This window comes from Canis aureus, chromosome 16 (assembly GCF_053574225.1).
Source record: "Canis aureus isolate CA01 chromosome 16, VMU_Caureus_v.1.0, whole genome shotgun sequence".
NCBI lineage: Eukaryota > Metazoa > Chordata > Mammalia > Carnivora > Canidae > Canis > Canis aureus.
Window position 1 is genome coordinate 26,866,095 of NC_135626.1, and position 23,404 is coordinate 26,889,498.

Below are 23,404 nucleotides of genomic sequence, written 5' to 3' on the forward strand. Positions count from 1 at the left end.
CCAAAGTAATCTACAGACTCAATGTAATCCCTTTTAAAATTCCAATGGCAGTTTTCACATACAATCCCCAAATTTGTATGGAATCACAAAAGACCCAGAGTAGCCAAAGCAATCTTGACAAAGGTGAACAACACTGGAGGCATCATGCTTCCGGATTCCAAACATTATATTTTATAGTAATCAAAATAGTATGGAGTTAACTTAAAAACAAACAAACAGATCACTAGAAAAGAATAGAGAGCCCGGAAAGAAACTATATGGCCAATTAATTTAAGACACTGGAGCCAAAAATATACGATGGGAAAAGGATAGTCTCTTCAAAAAATAGTGTTGGGAAAATTGGATGGCCACACACAAAAGAATGAAACTGGAACCCTCTCTTACACCATACACAAAAATCAACTCAAAATGGATTAAAGACTTGAATAAAGGATCCCACACCATAAAACACTTAGAGAAAACACAGGGAAATAGGCTCCTTGACACGGGTTCTGGCAAAAAATTTTTTGGATAGGACACTATGGCAAAGGCAACAAAAGCAAATAAACTGGGATTCTATTAAACCAAACAGCTTCTGTAGAGCAAAGGAAACCATCAACATAAACAAAAAGGTAACCTACCCAATGGAAGAAAATATTAATGAATCCTATATGCGATAAGGAGTTAATATCTAGAATATAGAACTCCTACAATTCAATAGAAAAAATATGATTAAAAAACGGGCAGAGGATCTGAATAGATATATTTAACAAAGACAATCTATTGATGGCCAACAGGTACATTTTAAGGTATTTAACATCGCTAAGGATCAGAAAAATGTAAATCAAAACCCCAATGAGATATCACCTTATAAATGTTACAAAGTCTATTACCTTTTTTTTTTTAAAGTAGGCTCTACACACAACATGGGTCTCAAGCTCACATCCCTGAGCCAACCAGATGTCACAGAAAGCCCATCATCAAGAAGACAGGAGACACCAAGTGTTGGTGAGGGTGTGGAAGAGGGAACCCATGTGCACTGTTTAGAGGAATTAAAATTGGTATAGCCAATATGGCAAGTTTTTGAAAATTAAATAGAACAACCACATGATCCAGCAATTCCAATACTGGATATTAATCCAAAGGAAACAGTCAATATCTTGAAAAGAATATCTGCACCCCTCCCAGGTTTACTGTAGCATGATTTATAACAGCCAATATATGGAAACGATCTAATGTCCACTGATGGATGAATAAAAATGTGGGAAACACATATAACATCCTAAAATATTATTTAGCCATTAAAAAAGAAGGAAATCCTCCCATGTGCAGCAACATAGATGGCCCTTGAGAGTTTTAAGTTAAATAAGACAGAAAAGACAAATATTGTATAATCTTATTTATATATGGAATATTTTAAAAACTCTGAAGTCATAGATACAGAAAAAAGATTGGAAGTTGCTAGAGGCAGGGGGTAGGAGTGGTGGGTCAGAGTGGTAAAAAGATGCCAGCTTTCAGTAATAAGACAAATAAATTCTGGGGATGTATATTGCATGCTGATATAGTTAACAATATTGTATTGTATATTTGGAAATTGCTGAGAGTAGATCTTGAAAGTTCTCACAACAAGAAAAAAAAATTCTAACTATGTGTGGTGATGGATGTTAACTAAAGTTATTGTGGTAACCATTTCACAACATACATGTGTGTCAAATCATTATGTTGTATACCTAAAATGAATACAAATATATCTCAATTATACCTCATTCAAAAAAAAAAAGAGAATTCAGTAGTTAAAATGAAAAAATAAAACAAGGGACTAATGGTATAACTGTTTCATAGATGTGGCAAAAATCAAGACTGTAAATGACAAATATAAGAAATTTGAGTACTCTGATGTGTAACAAGCAAACAACTGTCCTGTCTTCTTCATCTCCCAGCTAGTACACTAATTTTTTTGAGAATTAAAGATAATGACTGTAAAACAATATTGGATTATCAGCTAGAATTACTATTGCTTGCTTTTGTTACTACCTAAAAGTGGGACTATGGTTTCCTTTACCCTGGCACATTAAAAATAAACTAGAACATAAAATAAAAATCATTTTTCCCCTTTAAAAAAGAGGAGATTATATATAAAATATGTCTCAAATCAATCAAAATTGATGAAAACTGAACAGAAGCAAAGAGGATCTGTGTATTCTCTGAAACAGTAAGAAACATTTATTTTGGCAACTAGTTAAGTAAATGAGTACTAAAAAACTAGATCCTCTAGAAATCTGAAAAGAAAATTCAGATTTCGTTCCTGCTCATATTCAAAAATTTCTATTACTTAGGGCACTTTTAGTAAATTGCATATTGTGAAAATTTAGTGTGCGTATATGGGAGGGGGACAGGGATTGGTAGAAAAAAACAAAAGGAGGTGATGAATGACTCAGGAAATGTACCATGCAAGGGAGAACAAGAAAAACAAAAAAGATGAAGTAAAAGTACTTAGAGAAACAATACAAACACCAATTCTACAGACCTCCTGTGACATCAAAATGATACGGCAGGGATTATACTGTCTTTAAAGTTTCCTGAGCCAGAGTTTTTTAATCTTTTCTATAAAATGGTGATAACAGTATCTATTACCATGATAAATAGGAGATAAAACTACAGACCAAAGTTCTATAACTCAGTAACTCAAAATATTTAAAAACAAAAACAAAAACCTGAGAGCCAATGAAATAAAGTATCTCATCAGAATTCTTAGTTGGCATTATTATGAGCTCAGTTCTAGTACAATCTCACAACAAAGAGGATAAGAGGTTTTTGTTTTATTTTATTTTTAATTTCAAAAAGAGAAAAGCAGCATGTTAATATAAAGGAAGGAAGAGGGGTGTAATGTAGGAAGAAAGGAAGGAGATGCATTGAGAATTGAAAATTTAGGGGCACCTGGGTAGCTCAGTCAAACATCTGCCTTCAGCTCGGGTCATGATCTCAGGGTCGTGGAATCAAGCCCTACACCTGGCTCTCTGCTCAGTGGGGAGCCTCCTTCTCCCTCTCACTCTCCGTGTTCTCTTGCTCTGTCTCTCAAATAAAATCTTAAAAAAAAAAAAAATTAAAATTTATCAAATCTGTCTTGTAGTGCCACCAATTAGCTTACCAAATCCTCCTCCATAAGAGGGTAGAAATGGATAAGATTACTACTCCTAGGGGCACCTGGCTGGCTGAGTGGGTAGAACATACAACTCGATCTCGTGGTTGTGAGTTCGAGACCCATGTTGTGTGTAGAAATTACTAAAGAATAAAATCTTAAAAAAAAAGATTACTACTCCTTCCTGCTAATTCTTAACATATTTTTGTCTCTAGAAATAAGATGTAATTCTTTAGTTATTTACACCATAATGGTTATCTCACTATGATTTATAAATCTTAAAACTCACAAATAATCTATTAGATATAAAATAACACATGAGTAGTCTAGGAGGAAAGACAAGATGGAAGAAGTAAGGTTTCAGGAGGCTTTCTCAGGGGCCAATCATCAGTATTTGTTAACACTGTCAGATAAAAAGAAGAGAAGTATTTTTAGAAGTTCAGATAAGCAAACAGTTTTTTTCCCTTTACATAGTCCAGTCAAATTAAAACTGAAGTCCACGTTATCTGCATTTAAAATGACCAGTATCTACTGCTTCCTTTTCCTCTATTTCTTTCTTCCTGCTTAGATATCTGTTGAAAAGAAACCGTATGGAATATTACTCAGCCTTAAAAAAGAATAAAATCCTGCTGTTTGCAATGGTATGGATAGAGCTAGAGAGTATTATGCTAAGTAAAATAAGTCAGAGAAAAAAACAAATATGATTTTATTCATCTGTGGAATTTAAGAAACAAATGAGCAAAGGGAAAAAAAAGAGAAGCTAATCAATAAACAGACTCTTAATTATAGAAAACAACTGATGTCTACCAGAGGGAAGAAATTCGGGGAGATGGGTTAAACAGATGAAGAGGATTAGGAGCGTACTTATGGTGATGAGAATGGGGTATTATATGTAAGTGCTGAATCACTATATTGCATACTTGAAACTAATTCTATTTGTTAACTAACTGGAATTTAAAAACTTAAGGGGAGCCTGAGTGGCTTAGTTGGTTGAGCAAGTGACTCCTGATATTAGCTTAGGTCACAATTTCAGAGTTGTGAGACTGAGCTTCATTTAGGGCTCTGTGCTCAACAGGGAATCTACTTGAGATTTTCTCCCTCTCCCGCTCAGGGGCACGTGTGTGCACACACTCTCTCTCAAAAACAAAAACAAAAACAAAACAAAAAACAAAACAAAAAAAAAGTGGTACCTGACTGGCTTAGTCAGAAGAGTGCTACTCTTGATCTCAGAGATGTAGGTTCAAGCCCCACATTGGGTGTGGAGATTACTAAAAAATAAACTTAAAAAAAAAAAAAAGAAAAAGAAACCATATAGTATTTCTTAGGAAGGCAGGCAGGCATCTATTCTTATCAGTGCCTGCCTAGCTTCTATTTGAAATAAAAACAGACCCTGTAGTCCAAGAAGAACAACAGTGCTCTAGACACTCAGGGAAAATGTCTGAGTATGCAAGATTTATTAGAAATGACACGTTATACAAGTCATGCATTTTTCTTTTCTTCTCCCTTTTTCCAGTCTGAAGTCAGTATCTCCTCATGTGATCTCCTCATGTCTCATGAGAAAGGGCATTTACCAAGTCTTAATTTGATGCTGGGGTGGGAAAATCATCCTTCTTTTTTAGCACTTTATAGTTGATTATATTTTGGTTACAAATAACTAATGAACAATGTTTATTTCCAAATTCAAACTAGAATTGAGAAAACAAAAAGCATATGACAATCTGCTATGTATGTAAGACAAAAATACTAGGTTGTGGGTGGATAAAAGTGAAAGCCACTGAGATGAACTTCACTTAAACACCTAAAGCTATGAAAATCAAGTCAATATTGAATTTACAAAACTATCAAGGATAGGAAACTTAAGAGACTGAAAACAAAGAATAAAGATAAATGGGATCTTCTCCATTAAAGAGACATGTAAATAGTGGGATTCTTTCCTAAGATAGAACCCATTTTGCTTAACAAATTTATAAAATGGTCCTGACAAAAGGAGCAAAGAGTTTAAGTTCCAAATTCATAGCTGAAATTAAAATTTTAAAGTAGGAAATGCCAAATTCATGACAGTAAATTGGAAGAACTTGAGCAAGTACAAAGGAACACAGCAGTGTAGATCACAGTAAGAGAACACATTTAGGGAAAAATTACTTAATAAAAGATGGGTTATAAGAGTTTTACATTATGAACAAAGAAAAGGGAACTGGGAGTAGTCTCCCAAGTAAATGGTTTATTGACGTTTACAAGTAAACTTGTAAATCTCCCAAGTAAACCGTTTATTGAAGTCAATAATTTATTACAAATATCAGCAAAATCCATTTGCAAATAGGACAATAGCTGTAGATATCTCAAAAACATGAGTATAGTAATGCCCTTAAAAAAATCTATGCAGATCTAATAACTTCATGTTAGGAAAGATATCAAAGAATTAGATAAAGAGCCTTGAAAAAAAGGGATCAAAGACTTTTAGGGGCTGTTAGATATAAAAAGTAAATTATTACTTTCTCTAGAAAGGCTGAAAAGGGAACCAACTAAAATCTATAGTTATGAAAAAGGAAAAGGGAAGTGCTTAAAAAAATCTTACAATGCTAGAATGAGGGTGGCACCTTTCATCATATGAGACAGGCAAATTTAAAACCTACAAATGCTAGCTAGCACTGCTTTAAATAACAGGCTGTGAACTTACTGAAATCTTTATCTCATGAAGTAGTAAACACAAATTTTTACAGATTTTGATTAATTGATGCAGATCCACATCAGGGAAAGAGACAGAGAAATCTAGAGTACATGCATACTTTAGAGGGAAGTACTGAATTAATTATCATGCCCTCTTCCAGGTATCCTAGTGCTTGAGTTTAAAAAGCATTACAGGTAGGGTTTTTTTTTTTTTTTTTTTTTTAAGATTTTATTTATTTATTCATGAGAGACACAGAGAGAGAGAGAGGAAGAAACACAGGCAGAGGGAGAAGCAAACTACATGCAAGGAGCCTGACGTGGGACTCGATCCCGGGTCTCCAGGATCAGGCCCTGGGCTGAAGGCGGCGCTAAACTGCTGAGCCACCAGGGCTGCCCAGGCAGGGTTTTACATTTCTATTTCAAGTGCTACCTTTTCTTGTTGAGCCCAATGCAAGTGACCTTTGTGTACCAAAGGAAAATGGGAAGGACACTCTACCAGGAGAGTAGAACTCAACAAGAGAGAACTATAGATCTATTAAAACAAACCAAAAACATGTTGGCTAATTAGAAACAAAAACACCTTCTGTAATAGGAAATGAGCATAACAGTTATTCTATTATCCCTGTCTTGCAATTAAACTCTGATCTTCAGAAAAGACCCCTGGGAGCACTGAGCAGGTATAACATAGGATGGGTTTATGTTTATACATTGATGATTTGCAAACTCATGAGCAAAACCACAGCATACATAGTCTGTTGGTCCATGTTTCAATGAAAGAGGCCTTTCCAAAGGCATTTTACAAAAGGTGTTTGAAACATAACCTGAAAAAAAAAATTTTTTTTTTAAGATTTTATTTATTTATTCATGAGAGACACAGAGAGAGAGAGAGAGAGAGAGAGAGAGACCCAGGCAGAGGGAGGAGCAGGCTCCATGCAGGGAGCCTGACATGGGACTCGATTCTGGGTCTCCAGGATCAGGCCCTGGGCTGAAGGCGGTGCTAAACCACTGAGCCACCCGGGCTGCCCTGAAAAAAACAATCTTTAAATTAGTTTAACAAAGGTAACCTAATACCTACCCACTGCTAATTTTTTTCCATATCTGTAAATAGGTGTGCAAATGAAAAGAATGAAGCAGGCATAAAACTATATTCTACTAAAAAAAAAAAAAAAAAAACCAAAAAACCTATATTCTACTCCAATATCCAAAGCAAACGAACAAGAAAAATCTTAAACATTTATTACTTACTGTGCTTTGCTAATGATTAGGCTACATTAACCGTTTATTTTCATTTTAAAATCTAGTTTCAAGTGCTCCTTCATCAAAAGAATTTTTTTTCTATTTTACATTGATCACTGAGAGTTAGTGAGCATTGCTAGAATATAACAATTTTAAACTTCCACTATTCTGTATTCTTTCCTGTGAAGAACTAGCTCAAAAATATTTGTTTTTAAAGATTTTATTTATTTATTCATGAGAGACACACAGAAAGAGAGAGAAAGAGAGGTAGAGACATAGGCAGAGGGAGAAGGAGGCTCCATGCAGGGAGCCTGAACATGGGACTCCATCCCGGGTTTCCAGGATCACACCCTGGGCTGAAGGCGGCGTTAAACTGCTGGGCCACCTGGGCTGCCCAAGCTCAAAATATTCTACCACTTGTTTTCTCTAAATTTATTTTGTTATCAAAAAAAGTAAGCTGAATAAAAATGATTTTTAGTTGGTTGGATTTAAATGTATTCATTAAATTTTTTAGAAAAAGCCTGGTTGAAATGACATGATTAAATACAGAAACACCCATGTAAAATCAAATAGATTTAGGAATGCACGCTGAGTAGATATGTTTCCTAGTGGCCATTCATTCAGCAGCTTGCATCAAGCTGCAACTCCTGTCCAGTTAGCTAATACCACTATAAAAATAGATTAAAGAAATAGAGAAGACTCAGAAAACAAATAAGGATTAAAAGTCTGGGAGTGAGGTACCGAGAAAAGAGTTCAAAATAAAGTAAAAGTTTCCTGGGAAAGCAAATAAAATGAGGTATTAAGAATTCCACAATATGGGTGCTTGGGTGGCTCAGTCGCTAAATTCTGCCTTTGGCTCCGGTCATGATCCCAGAGTCCTGGGATTGAGTCCCACATCAGGCTCCCTGCTCAGCAAAGAGTCTGCTTCTGCTTCTCCCTCTACCCCTCCCCCTGCTCGTGCTCTCTCTCTCTCTCAAATAAAAACTCTTAGAAAAAAAAGAATTCCACAATAAAACATGCTAAGTATGTGTGCTTAGAAACTACAACTATAGAACTATTTCAAGTGCTACCTTTTCTTGTTGAGCCCAATGCAAGTGACCTTTGTGTACCAAAGCTAAATGTGCTAGCAGTCGCAATATCCTGCAACAGAATCCTTCAAAAGAGACCACTTAAAATTGCTTAATCTTGATTGTACTTTGTGGTAAAATCATGAGCCAGCTCTGAAAGAAGATCTAGCAGGCCTGTCTTTTCAAAAACTAAATGTTGTTGGGTGTGGTTGATTTTGAAAAGAGAAACTACAGTAAGCCCTGGTAGCTTTGACACGCCTTTAAACGATAAAGAAAAGTGTTTAACATGTGTCTCTACTGTTCATTATGGCAAAGTTTATCAGTTTAACCCTTTGCAAACAGGGAAAAGATCTTGAGAGCAGGAAGCTTTTCTGTGGAAGTCCTGACGCAACACAAATCATAGTAGTTACTGCAAAGCTTAATGCAAACCCTCTAGAGTCCACGTTGACAAATTCTTTAACAAGCCCTGCGGTTACAGGGAAGCTGGTTTCACTCTGACTCACTCCTACTCAAACAGTTTACTGGAAATGAAGGGGAGGGGGAATTTTCAGAGAAGTCATGTGATGGCCAGACAAACCACAGCCAGTAAAGGTTTGAGAAAGTCAAAAACAGGTCCCAGCAACAACTGACACCCAGTGTGTTCAACTGGCACTGAAGTATACAAAAATAGTCCTGTTGGGTTTCAGATCATCAACATCATGAACTCTTTCATAAATTTCTGTATGTAAAGGAACAGAGAGTTCACAGGGGTAAAAACTAGCAGGCATTGACATGGTATGGGCAACTGCAAACACTTCATTGGAAAATGTGCTTAACAGACAAGAGTATCAAAGGTATGATAAAACACTTCAGTGGTGTATAAATAATCATTATTACTTTCTCATAGTCTCTAAACTCCAATGTTCAAACACATATTCTATCACTACCAAAAGAATGTGAAAAGAACCTTTAATTATCATCTTGTACTTTGGGGGAATGTTCACTGGGTAATTTATCCTACTACATACAGAGTAACATACCAGCCATAAAAATGAGAACTACCGTTACAACTGATGAACTTTTTTGTGTTATGTGTTTTCACTAAAAAAGTAATGTAAATAACCTGAAATTTCTGAATAGGAAAGGATCTTATTAGCCTAAGAAAAAAGTGTTTTGGGCCTTAAATATAGTAAGACTAGTAAAAGATATTAGTATTTAAACTTAATTTGGGGATTTAGCTTCAATAAATCAGATTAAGTGGCAAGTATTCATCAATTTATATATTGCAGTCCTACACAGAAGCTAAAAATATGTTCCCTTAAATTAAGATTAAATCCAGAAACTGTAAAATCGCCTTTGAGGAAATACTTAACCTAAGATGGTGTACCACAGACTCATGACTTACATTCAGGAGAAAAGCAAACTAAATATGGAGGAAAAAATTGCATTCTCTTAACAGATAGTTGTTGTTTTTCTTAAAGATTTTATTTATTTATTTATTTATTTATTTATTTATTTATTTATTTATTTGAGAGAGAGAGAGAGAACATGAGCAAGGGGAGGGGGAGACACAGAAGGAGAAGCAGACTCCCAGCTGAGCAGGGAGCCCAATGCAGGACTAGATCCCAGGACCCCAAATTCATGATCTGAGCTGAAGGCAGATGCTTAACCAACCGAGCCACCCAGGCACCCCTTAACAGATAAAGTTTTAAGAATATTAAATTTCTTACTTCTGCCTTAATTTTCAATTTCCTATAGTAATAATAAGAAACAGTAAATTTCACACAATCAGCAACCTAATACTTTGTGCAAAAGAATCCAAGTAGCTAGGTCACTTGGAGAGATGGTGTTTAGGAAAGCAAACTTATTCAAACCATATTCTCCCAAGTAAATATGTACAACATTCCTGCTCTATTGTGTAAGCTTTAAACACAAAAATACCACAACCACCCCCATGCTCCCATTTCCCACTGCTTCAATAATACTGGCTGCTCTAATCTTTTATGATACATCAAGTGAATAGGTTACTTTATTTTTCAAAATTTTTTATTCCTAATGTTTTTAATTTTCCCCTTTTCTTTGGCTATGCAGCTTAGAGAATAAATAAGGTGCCACAAGAAATTTCATGTTTCTAAAATATGGAATTTTATAAATCTTGTTTTACCTAATGTGAATTTAAAAATTAGTCATTTAACTACTGGTGTTTCCTATATTACCTTCAAGCCTCGTTCTGAGGTGCCTATTAAATTCAAAGATGTAGAAAATTCAGTCTTTCTTACATAAAATGATCTGTGTTCACTCACTGCAGTTTACATTTTATTTTGCAGTGGAGTGAGATTATTAAGTGAAAATGTTTCATGTAATGTACACTTTTTCTCTTGATATTCCTTAGTTTATTCAAAGTATCTACCACATGAGTAGTATGTGCAAGACTAGGCAAGTGTTGCTGAAAATAATTTTGGTACTCCCTTCTCAAGCAGTTTACAGACTCCTGGGAAAGAAAAGAAAAGTCCATAGTTTTATTTTTTAAAAATACTTTTTATTTTTATTTTCTTTAAAGATTTTATTTATTTATTCATGAGAATACACAGAGAGGAGAGAAAGAGAGAGAGAGAGAGAGAGAGAGAGACAGGCAGAGGGAGAAGCAGGCTCCATGCAGGGAGCCTGATGTGGGACTCTATCCAGGTCTCTAGGATCATGCCCTGGGCTGAAGGTGGTGCTAAACCACTGAGCTACCCGGGCTGCCCTTTTTAAAAAAATTTATTTTATTATTTTATTTTATTTTTTTAAAGAAAACTCTATCCCCCAATAAGGGGCTTAGGCTCACCAGCCTGGGATCAAAACTCACATGCTTTACTGAATGAGCTAGCCAGGTACTCCAAAAAGTCTATAAATAGTTTTTTTTTTTTTAAAGGTTTTATTTATTTAATCATGAAAGACACAGAGACAGGGAGAGAGAGAGAGAGAGAGGCAGAGGCACAGGCAAAGGAGAGGAAGGCTCCATGCAGGGAGCCCAACGTGGGACTCGATCCCGGGTCTCCAATATCACGCCTTGGGCTGAAGGCGACGCTAAACCACTGAGACACCGGGGCTGCCCCAAAAATAGTTTTTTTTTTTTTTTTTTTTTCAAAAATAGTTTTAAAAGAAGGTAGAATACGACACAAGAAAGTTATAGCGAGAAACAATTTCCAGGGATTAGGAAGATTTTTGGGCACCAAAGTTTCATGACTAAAGGTATTTTTTCAGAAAGTCGTTTTTGTTGCTTTTTGCAGGAACAGATTTGAGGAAAGAAAACTAGTAAAGAGGAGACCTATTAGGAAGTCACTGGAAATGTTCAGGGAAGAGGTGGTAAAGATTTGAACCAGAGAGGGCAAATATGAAGATACTGAGGAGATAGAGTCATAGGCCTTGAAGAATGACTGGATATGGGAAACAAGGAGAGAGTCAGATGACTCAGTTTTGACTGTGATTATGAGGATGGTGACATTAACAAAAATCAGGTACAAAGAAGAAAAAGAATATCATGAAGAGAATAATTAAACCTTTCATGAGGGGCACCTGGGTGGGTTTGTCAATTAAACATCTGACTTTTGATTTCGGCTCAGGTGATCTCAGGGTCATGAGATCGAGCCCCATGCTGGGCTCCCCACTCAGTGCAGAGTCTGCTTGAAGATTCTCTCCCTTTCCCTCTGTTTGCACATTTGTGCTCTCCCTTTCTCTAAATAAAATAAAAAAGACCTTGCATGAAATAGTCCATAAAGCATACAGACAGCTATCTTGACTTAAATTTTATAATTATGCCAGAATAGTTCAAGGTCATAGGAAGCTACATTTATTCATGTCTACCTCCCACAGACATCAAGTGAAAACATGATAGAAAGCCAAGAACAAAAGGAAGTCAGCTTAGTGGAAAAATACTGCCTAATCTCAGTGCTGTACTCATGAAAATAAATTAGGTACCATAAGGAATCTGAATTTAGATGAATCGATTAATAATCTCTTATTCCTCTCAAAATACTATAGTATAAAACCTAATCATTAGTCAAAAGTAGAATTTAAGCAAATACTTGGCTGTAGATTGCTACCTAGTAATAGTTTCCTAGTAAAAGCACATACACCCTTTAGCCTAGTTGGAGAGCACATGATAAAGCACTGAAAGCCAAGTATTTTTTTCACTCTTCCTGCTGATAAACCTATTCTATCAAAGGGCTCTACCTAAATGAATAAAAAACACATTTTCTACCTCAGTTTCAGGCAATCTTAAAATTTAAATATTCATTCATATTACTCATTCTCCTTAATTCCCTGTTCTAGCTGGTTGATTCAACTTTTCTATATTTTACTGCTCTTATCAAATTGAGGGTTTTCAAAATACATGTATCTGTGAGGAGATTATAACACCAAAGTCAGATAAACTTTTGGATCATTGTGAAACGGAATAGTATGAAAAAATTTTAAATCACAACCAATACGATATAAATTAAAAGAGGTCATTAAAGTTATAGCTTAACAAATAAAAACCTAGTATCTTTTTATGTACCAGAAACATTTAGAAATAAATAATATCCAATTTATACCAATAAAGTGTAAGACAAAACTAAGATAGCCATACCACTGGGAAAATGTTGAAATGATATATACATAGCTAGTTACTTAAAGGTGAAAAAGTCAGATTTCTATATTATATGATAAATAAAAATATTTTAATAAATATATAAGGGTAAAAGAATCAAACCATAAAAATATTAAAGGGGAATATGGCTGAATATTCACTACATAATCATAAGGGTTCAGCAAGATAATTTTAGACATTATTCCAAAAGGAAAAGTCTAAGATATTAGAATTTTTAAAAAAGTAAACATGGGACACCTAAGTGGCTCAGTGGTGGGGTGCCTGCCTTTGGCTCAGGGTGTGATCCTGGATTCCCAGGTTCGAGTCCCACGCAGCGCTCCCTGCATGGAAACTGCTTCTCTCTTTGCCTGTGTCTCTGCCTTTCTCTGTGTCTCTCATGAATGGATGAATAAAAATCTTTAAAAATCAATCAGTCAATCAATCAGTCAATCAAATAAAAAAGTACACTTCTTTATCCAAGAAGTAAAACATAAGAACACTCAGAATAAACAATATGGAAAAAATAGTGGAAGCATATGACAAAAGGAATCTCCTTAAAAATATCAATCAACAACAAAGTGAGACATACACTAAATATAAAAACTGGGTAAAGAAACCAGTTAGATGAAAGTTTTCTTCTTTCTTTTTTTTGTTTATCTGTATTTTCATCACGTCATACAAAGAATACTTTATAACCAGGAAGAAAGTTGTTATAAAAAGCAAAGATGTGGAAAATATTTAATGACACTGAAAAAGGTCCATAGGATGTTTTTACTTTTTACTTACTAATTAATTAATTAATTATAGGATAGGCGGTCACCAACCCAACTGAACTCACGGCTACAGCTGAGTATTTTTTTTTAAGATTTTATTTATTTATTCATAAATAGACACAGAGACAGAGGGAGAGACATAGGCTCCCTACGGGGAGCCCAATGTGGGACTCGATCCCTGGACCTTGGACCTGGGATCATGCCCTGAGCCAAAGGCGAAGGCAGATGCTTAAACACTGAGCTACCCAGGCATCCCCATAGGATGTGTTTATATTCAAAACAAGTCACAAAGCAATAAACAGATTCACTCTTATAGATGCTTATAGGAAAACAGACTGAAGGATGGAAGAATTATTTTTAAATATACAGACAAATTTTCCACAATGACCTGTGTCACTTCATAATAAAACACAGCTTTATTATTTATTATTTTTATTTTTTAAAAGATTTTATTTATTTATTTTTGAGAGAGATGGAGCATGAACAGGAATAGGGGCAGAGGGAGAAGCACACCCCTACTAACTGGGGAGTCTAACATAGGGCTAGTCCCAGGATCACAACCTGAGCTGAAAGGCAGATGCCCAACCAACTGAGCCACCTAGGTACCCCAAGAACACAATTTTTAAAATCAGTATCAAATGTCTATGACATACATGTGAAAAAAGGAACTTCAGACTAATATTTATGGTATGATTCTAGTTTTTATTTTTTAAAGTTATATATGGAAAGAAAACAGTCTAGAATGTGGTGATTATTATACTACTCTGGGAAGTAGGCATGTGGGCTTTCACTTTTTGCTTTTACTACTTCTGGAATGTTCCAATCCTATTATTTTAAGCATTAATGTACTTTTAAAATATGCAAATTTGCAATTTTAAAATATGCAAATATTAAAATATGCAAATATGGCTGGGTGGCTCAGGGGTTGAGTATCTGCCTTTGGCTCAGGGAGTGATCCCAGATTTCCAGGATCAAGACCCACACTGGGCTCCTTACATGGAACCTGCTTCTCCTCCCTCTGCCTGTGTCTCTGACTCTCTTTCTGTGTCTCTCATGAATAAATAAAATCTTAAAAAAGGAAGAAAACATAAAAAAATGTTTTTAAGATTACTGTTTACAAATAAAATGACAAAAAATCCTTGTAAATTGTTACAAATTTAATTGCATAGTGAAAAACCTTAAAAACAAAAATGAGAATGTGTCACAAAAGTGTATCAAATAGCTGAGGTATAATAGATCTTACTTGGACATAGTAACAGTCCACAGTGTTTCCAAGAACAAACAAAAACAAAAACTTATTTCTGCTAAGCCATAATTAGAAACTCTTCTTTAAATGATTTAAAACATTAGGACTCTGACAGATAATTCATAATGTGGAAAACTGGCAATAATCACCTCTCCAACTATTCTACTTCCATCCTCTATAACCACAAAATAAATAAATGAAAATTATAAACCTCACACAACCCCTTGTCTAAACCTGGGGAAAAAAATACAGGGATAACTATACTCACATATGCTAAAATCTATAATGAACCACAGAACTGATGAAAACTGGTCAAAAAAAAAAAAAAAAAAAAAGGAAAGGCCATAAAGAAAGAAAAATCAAATACAGAAGAAAACAAATTTTAATTTAGTTCTTCACTTTTTATTGCATTAACCTAGAGGAAAATGTTGCTATGTTGTTGTACAGTAAGCAGAAAACTAATCTAGATGTCAGAAAACTGGGTTGGGTGCTGGTTCTGAGATTCACTATATGTTCTTGAATGTGCTTCCTGCCAAATCAGGAAAAATATCTCAACTTCAGAATTGTACTGTGGCACTTCATTTAAGGGTCTTATACATAGTTTTATTGAAATCAATAGTTGTCAGGGATGAAGAATTAGTCTTTTATCATATTACTTCATTTAATTATTTTGTAAAACTGGTTGACAATACATATAACTGTATTTCTGGGTAGAAATTTTCTATTTATTTATTTATTTATTTATTTATTTATTTATTATTTTTAAAAAAGATTTTATTTATTTATTCATGAGAGAGAGAGGCAGAGACACAGGCAGAGGGAGAAGCAGGCTCCATGCAGGGAGCCTGATGTGGGACTCAATCCCAGGACTCCAGGATCACACCCTGGGCCAAAGGCAGGCACCAAACCGCTGAGCCACCCAGGGATTTCCCTGCATAGAAATTTTAAATGAAACATTCATAAAGAATATATAACAACTTCTTGGATGCCTGGGTTGCTCAGCAGTTGAGTGTCCGCCTTGGATCAGGGCATGATCTGGGAGAGAAGGAACCTGTTTCTCCCTCTACCGTCCCTGCTTCTCTCTTTATCTCTCAGGAAAAAATAAATAGAGTATTAAAATACAAAAAAGAATATTTAACTTCTTTTTTTTTTTTTTAAAGATTTTATGTATTTATTCCTGAGAGACACACACACAGAGAGAGAGGCAGAGACACAGGCAGAGGGAGAAGCAGGCTCCATGCGGGGAGCCTGACGTGGGACTTGATCCCCGGTCTCCAGGATCATGCCCTGGACTGACGGTGGCGCTAAACCGTTGGGCCACCGGGGCTGCCCGAATATTTAACTTCTGATTTAAGGACATGAAAAAGAATGCCCACACTTTGCTTACTTGGTTTTTCAATATAAGCCAATATAAAGTTAAGGAATAAGAAATATACAGCTTATCCTAAAACAGTGATTGTAATTATTGGCTTTATAGTATAAAAGCAGCCAAACCTCATAACCATCAGAAGACAGTGTGCAGGCTGGTTTCCACAACTCAAAACCATCAAAGCAGAATTAGAGAAGATCCAGTCAAAAAATAACTAAAATAATCAGGGCTGTAATAGATGAGCAAAAAAGATTACTGCCCTAATGGTAAAGAAAGATTAAGTATCTTTAAGACTCAAAAGTCTTCAAAAGCTCAAATCATACATACAAGATGAAGAATAATTAACTTTGGGGCAGCCCGGGTGGCTCAGCAGTTTAGTGCTGCCTTTGGCCGAGGTCATGATCCTAGAAACCCGGGATCAAGTCCCCACGTCCGGCTCCCTGCATGGAGCCTGCTTCTCCCTCTGCCTGTGTCTCTGCCGCCCACCCCCCCGTCTCTCATGAATGAATGAATGAATGAATGAATGAATAAATCTTAAAAAAAGAATAATTAATTTTATCAAATTTTAGAGGATCTGAGTTTTTAGAGATTGAGCTTTTAGATGTTAACAAGTTTACAGAATGTATTATTTATAATCCCAGAATTAAAAACTTGTAAAGAATGAAATGAGTCATCCAGTTAGTATTCTACACAACGCAGGAAGTGCTGTGCATGGATCCATGAAAGATATTACAGAGAGAGATAAGGCATTCATTCTTTTCGAAATAGCAATTCCATTTGTACACAATTAAAGTTGATAGGCAGTTGTTTTAACAACATTGAGCCATTGTAGGCCTCAGAAAACCTCTACCCACTAATTCTAAGACAAAGTTTACCTCTATAGTTTCAGCATGACTATATCCTCTTGTCACAGGAGAGACAACTTTTGGATATGTGACAAGTTCATCATTTCCCCCATTCAAATAAATATGTCTAAATTATTTTCTTTTTTTAAAGATTTTAGTTATTTATTCATGAGAGACACAGAAAGAGAGAGGGAGAAGCAGGCTCCTCACAGGGAGCCCAATATGGGACTCAATCCTGGAACCCCAGAATCACGGCGTGAGCCGAAGGCATACGCTCAACTGCTGAGCCACCCAGGCATCATTGTCTAAATTCTTTTCAACAACTTCTTACATTATACACATTCAAGATCATTTACCAACCCATTCCCCTCCTATAAAGAAATTCTGGTTTGCCAATGATATATCCTATTAAAAAAATATTTTTAAAAGATTTTATTTATTTATTCATGAGAGACACAGAGAGGCAGAGGCACAGGCAGAGGGAGAAGCAGGCTCCATGCAGGAAGCCCAGTTTGGGAGTTGATCATGGAACTCCAGGATCATGCCCTGAGCTGAAGGCAGATGCTCAACTGCTAAGCCACCCAGGTGTCCCTCCTATTAAAAATATTACAGGAAGGTTCCCACTACAAGATAATCAAATAAGACCTTTGTCCCTGTGGTAGATTAGAGAAGGCTGCAAATTCTTCCTTACTCCTCTCACTAAGAGGTGGAATTTAATTTGACTCTCTGAATTTGGGTTAACTTTAGTGACTTACTTGGCCTACAAAATGTGGCAAGGTGATTGAGATTTCTGAGATTATGTCAACTAAGAAACCTTATATCTTTCACCTAAATTCCTTCGGAACAGATGTTTTTGTAACTCAAGTGCCATGGTATGAGGAAGCCCAAAAATCTCCATGAAGAATAACTTGAAATCCCAAACCAAGAGTCCAGCTGAACTCCAAGCCAACAGCCAGCATCAATTTGTCAGTCATGTAAGTAAACCATCTTAAAAGTCAATTCTGGGGATCCCAGTGGTTTAGTGCCTGCCTTTGGCCCAGGGCATGATTCCGGAGACCAGGATCGAGTCCTGAATCGGGCTCCCTGCATGGAGCCTGCTTCTCCCTCTGCCTGTGTCTCTGCCTCTTGCTCATTCTGTGTCTCTCATGAATAAATAAATAAAAATCTTAAAAAAAAAAATTCTCTAATTTACAGTCAAACTCGTTTCAACAAATTTCACATCTGTGAGCACTATAAATGTTCTTGTTTAAAACCACTTAATATTGGGCAGCCCGGGTGGCTCAGCGGTTTAGCGCTGCCTTCAGCCCAGGGTGTGATCCTGGAGACCTGGGATCAAGTTCCACATCAGGATCCCTGCATGGAGCCTGCTTCTCCCTCTCCCTGTGTCTCTGCCTCTCTCTCTCTCTCTGTGTCTCTCTTGAATAAATAAAAATTAAAAAAAAAAAAAAAACACTTAATATTGGCATAGTTTGTTACTCAGCAAGAGATAGCTGGAACACCTCCTATCTTAATAATAAGCCCCCAAAACAAAAAAAAAATAGAAACATGAACTCTGTCTTTGATGAAATGAACATTAATGAAGGTAAGGAAAGATGGAAAAAATATTATACCTGAGAACCTACAGTGAAGGATTTGAAAGAGAAGCAAAGTGATGCATATTACATAACTCCAAAAAGGATTTTTGGCTGAAATGCAGGAGAGGCTGAGGTAGGGCTAAAACCAGAGAGACTGTATTTTTTTTTTAAGATTATTTATTTTAGTGAGGGAGCGCCATTGGTGAGAGGGGCTGAGGGAGAAAGAGAAAAGCAGATTCCTTGCTAACTAAGTGCAGAGCCTGATGCAGGGCTCAATCTTATGACCCTGAGATCGTGATCTCAGCCAAAATCAAGAGTCAGACATTTCAACCAACTGAGTCCCCAAGGAGACTGTATAAGTAGACTCCCAGGTCCCCTCACTACTTAGCACAGCCAGATAATTCCTCCTAGTCCCATAAAAGACATCAAGTATAGTCTCTAGATAAAGTGAACCAAAAGGTTCTGGGCTCAGGACATGTTTGTGTAGGTATCTAGACTAAACACTAACGAGTTAAATGGTAAGTCTATATGGTAAATGGTCATCTTTAACCCCACTTCTATAGCCTCGTTTTACAATGTTAGCAACAAAGTTTATATTCCCCAAGCAAAAAATTGGAGAGTCCATCACTAGAGAAAATGAACTATCCCAAATGAAAGAGCCACAGAAACTGATATATGGAGGTTCCAATAAATAAGATGGCCTGCCACTCCTACAACTTGCTTCCACACACATAGCTTCCATTCAACTTTTAAGTGCCTTATTCTTACATATAAACAGAAAAATAAGGATCACAGGTTGGAGGAAAGCTTCCAACAGGAAGCAGAACAAAGGAAAAAACAGAAACAATGCCTGGAGTAACAAAAAAACTGAAGAAACCAAAGAAACTAGGGTATCTTTAAAAACAAAAGAAACTGGGGTGCCCAGGTAGCTCAGTCAGTTAAGTGTCTGACTCTTGATTTTGGCTCAAGTCATGATCTCAGGGTCATGAGACTGAGCCCTGAGTTGGGCTCCATGCTCAGCAGAGTCTGCTTGAGATTCTCTCTCATTTTCCCTCTGCCCCTCCCCTCAGTGCTCATACTCATGAATGCTCTCTCTCTCAAAAACAAATTAATAAATCTTAAAAAAAGACAAGAAATCATTTCTTGGAAATATAGTAAAAATTACTTTTTGAAAATAAATATGACAGTGGAAAACCATTTTAATATTAGAGTTAAAAGATAAAGACCGTGCATGTAAAGTAGAATGTGATAAATATTAGAAGCAAAATTATCAAAAAAAATTTTAAAGGATGAATGTTGGAGGCCCAACACCAAAATAATAAGAATTACAGAAAGCAAAAATAGAGACTAAAAAGGTGAATAGACACAGAAAAAATACAAGAACATTTCCCCAAACAAATGGACTCTAGATTGACAAGCTTCTGAGTGCTTAGAATAAAACTTTAAAATTTAAAATTTTAAAGACCCATACCTCAGATAATGAATCTAACAGTATATAGAGAAGAAAATAAAATAACCTAAAAAGACTGTCTATGAAGAAGAGTCAGGATGGCATTAGCTCCAACAATATCAACATCAGAGGTCTAAAGATAATTGAGCAATGACTTCCAAATTCTAAGTTAAAACAATGATTTTCAACTTAGAATACTACATTCAGTTATTAAGTGTGAGTAAAGGACACAGTATTTTCAGAATTTCCATCGACTCAATCTTTCTCAGGAAGCTATGGTAGAATGTGTTCAACCAAAATGAGGGAGTAAATTAAGAAAGAAGAAAACAAGTGGCCCTGGCTGGTTCACTTGGAAGAGTCTGCAACTCTTGGTCGTGAGGTTGAGCCTCATGTTGGGAGTAGAAATTACAAAAATAAAAAAAGAAAGAAAGGGAAAAAACAGCAAAAACAAAAGAAAGAAGACAAGAGATCCAAACTGTAAAAGCAGTAACTGTGCAAAGGGAATCCAAGAGAATACAGTCCAGATTACAGTGTGTGTACAGGGCGCTAGCTCCTGAGTGAGGACTCCCAAGAAAGAAGACAGAACTGATAATATTTTATAGGTTTCACCAAGTGGAAAGTGATAAAGAAAGGTGTTTTGCAGGGACGTCTGGGTGGCTCAGTGGTTGAGCGTCTGCCTTTGGTTCAGGGTGTGAGTCCCTGGAGTCCCGGGATTGAGTCCCACATCAGGCTCCCTGGATGGAGCCTGCTTCTCCCTCTGCCTATGTCTCTGCCTCTCTCTCTGTGTCTCTCATGAATAAATAAATAAAATATTAAAAAAAAAAAGAAAGAAACAAAGTGTTTTGCAGAGCTGGTAGAATGGAGAGAAGAAATTGAAAAAACTATGCAAATGAAAAAATGTTAATTCCACAACAAAAAGTTAAAAAAAAAAGGAAAACAAAAATAGTGTATTAGTTGACTTAACAGAAAACAATACTTATGCCTATTTGGCATCCAATCCATAGCATAAAAATTTTAAACTTCAAGGATCCTAGACTTATTCTACTTTCAGTTTGCTCATTTAATATAGATGGAGAGAGGAGTTTTTGAGATGTTAAATGACATACATTATTATTGCCACAATTCCAAATGTATCAGTTGTTACTACTGAAAATACTTAGCCATTTAGTCTACAGTTGAACATGGTTTCAGTAATTGGAATATACCAATGGCATTCTGAGTTCTGGTTCTAGCTCTACTTCTAAGTGTGTAAAATTAGGGAGGTAACAACTTCTAGATCTGAAGTTTTCAATAAAATTAGAAGAAAGGTACCTTTCCATATAAGGGTTAAATTAGATATTGGATTTTAAAAGGCATTAAAATAATTTAAAAATTGTTTTATATTAGTAACAACTATTAGCATTAATATAAGCATTATGTTGTGAGGAAAAGAGACATAATACCTGGTTGATAGATAAGGCAAAGCAAATACCAAGGCCAACTTGTCTCTTTCTACACAGAGCAGATGCTCAAATCTCTCTGATTCATTTGTTTTATGTTTGGTTATTTGGCTATTCTATATTCATATTTGAAATTTTTCCTTTTTTTAAAGATTTTATTTATTTTTTCATGAGAGACAGAGAGAGAGAGAGAAAGAGAGAGAGAGAGAGAGAGGCAGAGACACAGGCAGAGGGAGAAGCAGGCTCCATGCAGAGATCCTGATGTGGAACTCGATCCCAGGTCTCTAGGATCACACCCTGGGCTGAAGATGGCGCTAAACCGCTGAGCCACCAGGGCTGCCCCTCAAAATGCCTTTTTAAAAAGCCCATCTGTCATTAAAATATATATTTTCTTCCCCCTCGAGGGTAATGGTTTTTTTTGAGCCTCAGGTTCCACTCAGAGGAAAACTATGAACTCATTCCTAATAAAAATGTGTGTCTGCTCACGTGGGTACACGCACTTAAAAACACAAAACAGTAAGACAACTTTTCACAAATTATTATTATTATTTTTTAAGACTTTATTTATTTATTTATGAGAGAAACAGAGAGAAGGCAGAGACATAGGCAGAGGGAGAAGCAGGCTCCTTGCAGGGAGCCTGACATGGGACTTGATCCTGGCTGGAACTCTGGGATCATGCCCTGAGCCTAAGGCAGATGGCTCAACTGCTGAGCCACCCAGGCATCCCAGTAAGACAACTTTTCCATTTCATTTCACTGGAAAGGGAGATCTATTTTATATATAATAATTCAAAAATCTCTTTTATATCCTTTTTATTTTTGATTATGTTGATTTCTACTATCATTCCTAAGATGGAGACTCAATCAGTTAATAATATTCTTAGTAATTTTCCTACAAAGAATAAAATACCTATTTTATAACATTAAGATACAAGTTGATACATAGTTTATATTCAGGTATAAAGGCCACAGCCTTTCTTCCCTCTCACTGTTAAAGGATTAGTATATTATATTGTCCTTTCTTTCTTAATAATATACTTATACACACACACACACACACACACACACACACACACACACACACGATACAGGGCTCTATCCCAGGACCGTGGGATTATGACTCAAGCCGAAGGCAGATGCCCAACTGACTGAGCCACTCAAGTTGCTCAGTTTTTTTAAAAGTTAATTTCTATGCCCAATGTGGGGTTCAAATTGATGACCTCAAGATCAAGAATCACAGTCTCTACTGACTGAGCCAACCTGGTGTCCCAAAAATCTTTTTTTTTTTTTTTTTTAAGTAATCTTTACTCTCAACATGGGCCTGAACTCATGACCCTGAGATCAAGAGATGCATGTTCTACCAACTGAGCTGACCTTATAATTGTCCTTTCTTAATTAGGAATTCCAAATAATTTCCTCTAACATGGCAAATTTTTTTTTTTTTTTAAGATTTTATTTATTTATTCATGAGAGACACAGGCAGAGGAAGAAGCAGGTTCCATGCAGGAAGCCTGACGTGGGACTCGATCTTGGGTCTCCAGGATCATGCCCTGGGCTGAAGGCGGAGTTAAACCGCTGAGCCACCTGGGCTGCCCTAACATGGCAAACTATTTTGATGTTATTCTCAAAAACTTAATTTACAAGTTCTACTATTTTGGACTCATAACCTGACCCATCTACTTGTCCTTTTTATTTTGTTAGTGGTCTGCTTGGTAATACTTAAAAACACATAATGGATAAAGAAATGTTTCAGTTCCTTAACTTCATTGGCAACATCAACTTACCCTACTTTCTGGCCAGGTGTTTCAGCTTAATGTGAGTTGTCTTGTGGACTTTCTGTATCTCTCTATTCTAAAATCAAGATTATAATCACTTTTATACTTCAGCTTTTCTGAATATTCTATCCCAAACCCTGTATTTTCTATTTTTACACTGGTAATTTTCTTCTGCAAAGTAACTATTAACAATTTCACCTTAGCCATAAATTCTTTAAGGATAATTAAGGTATTCTGTTTTTTTTTTTCCTACT

General features: G+C 36.0%; 1 protein-coding gene and 1 long non-coding RNA gene across 8 annotated transcripts in view; both read right to left on the reverse strand.

Moving 5' to 3' along the window:
• VMP1 (vacuole membrane protein 1) overlaps window positions 1-23,404 on the reverse strand; it is a 144,559-nt gene that overhangs the window by 57,189 nt on the left and 63,966 nt on the right. The window lies entirely within an intron of this gene.
• On the reverse strand, window positions 10,585-23,394 carry LOC144286235 (uncharacterized). The gene is made up of 2 exons (XR_013354296.1): window positions 23,160-23,394; window positions 10,585-11,785 (listed from the first exon to the last, which is right to left on the reverse strand). It is a non-coding gene; the product is annotated as an uncharacterized LOC144286235 (long non-coding RNA).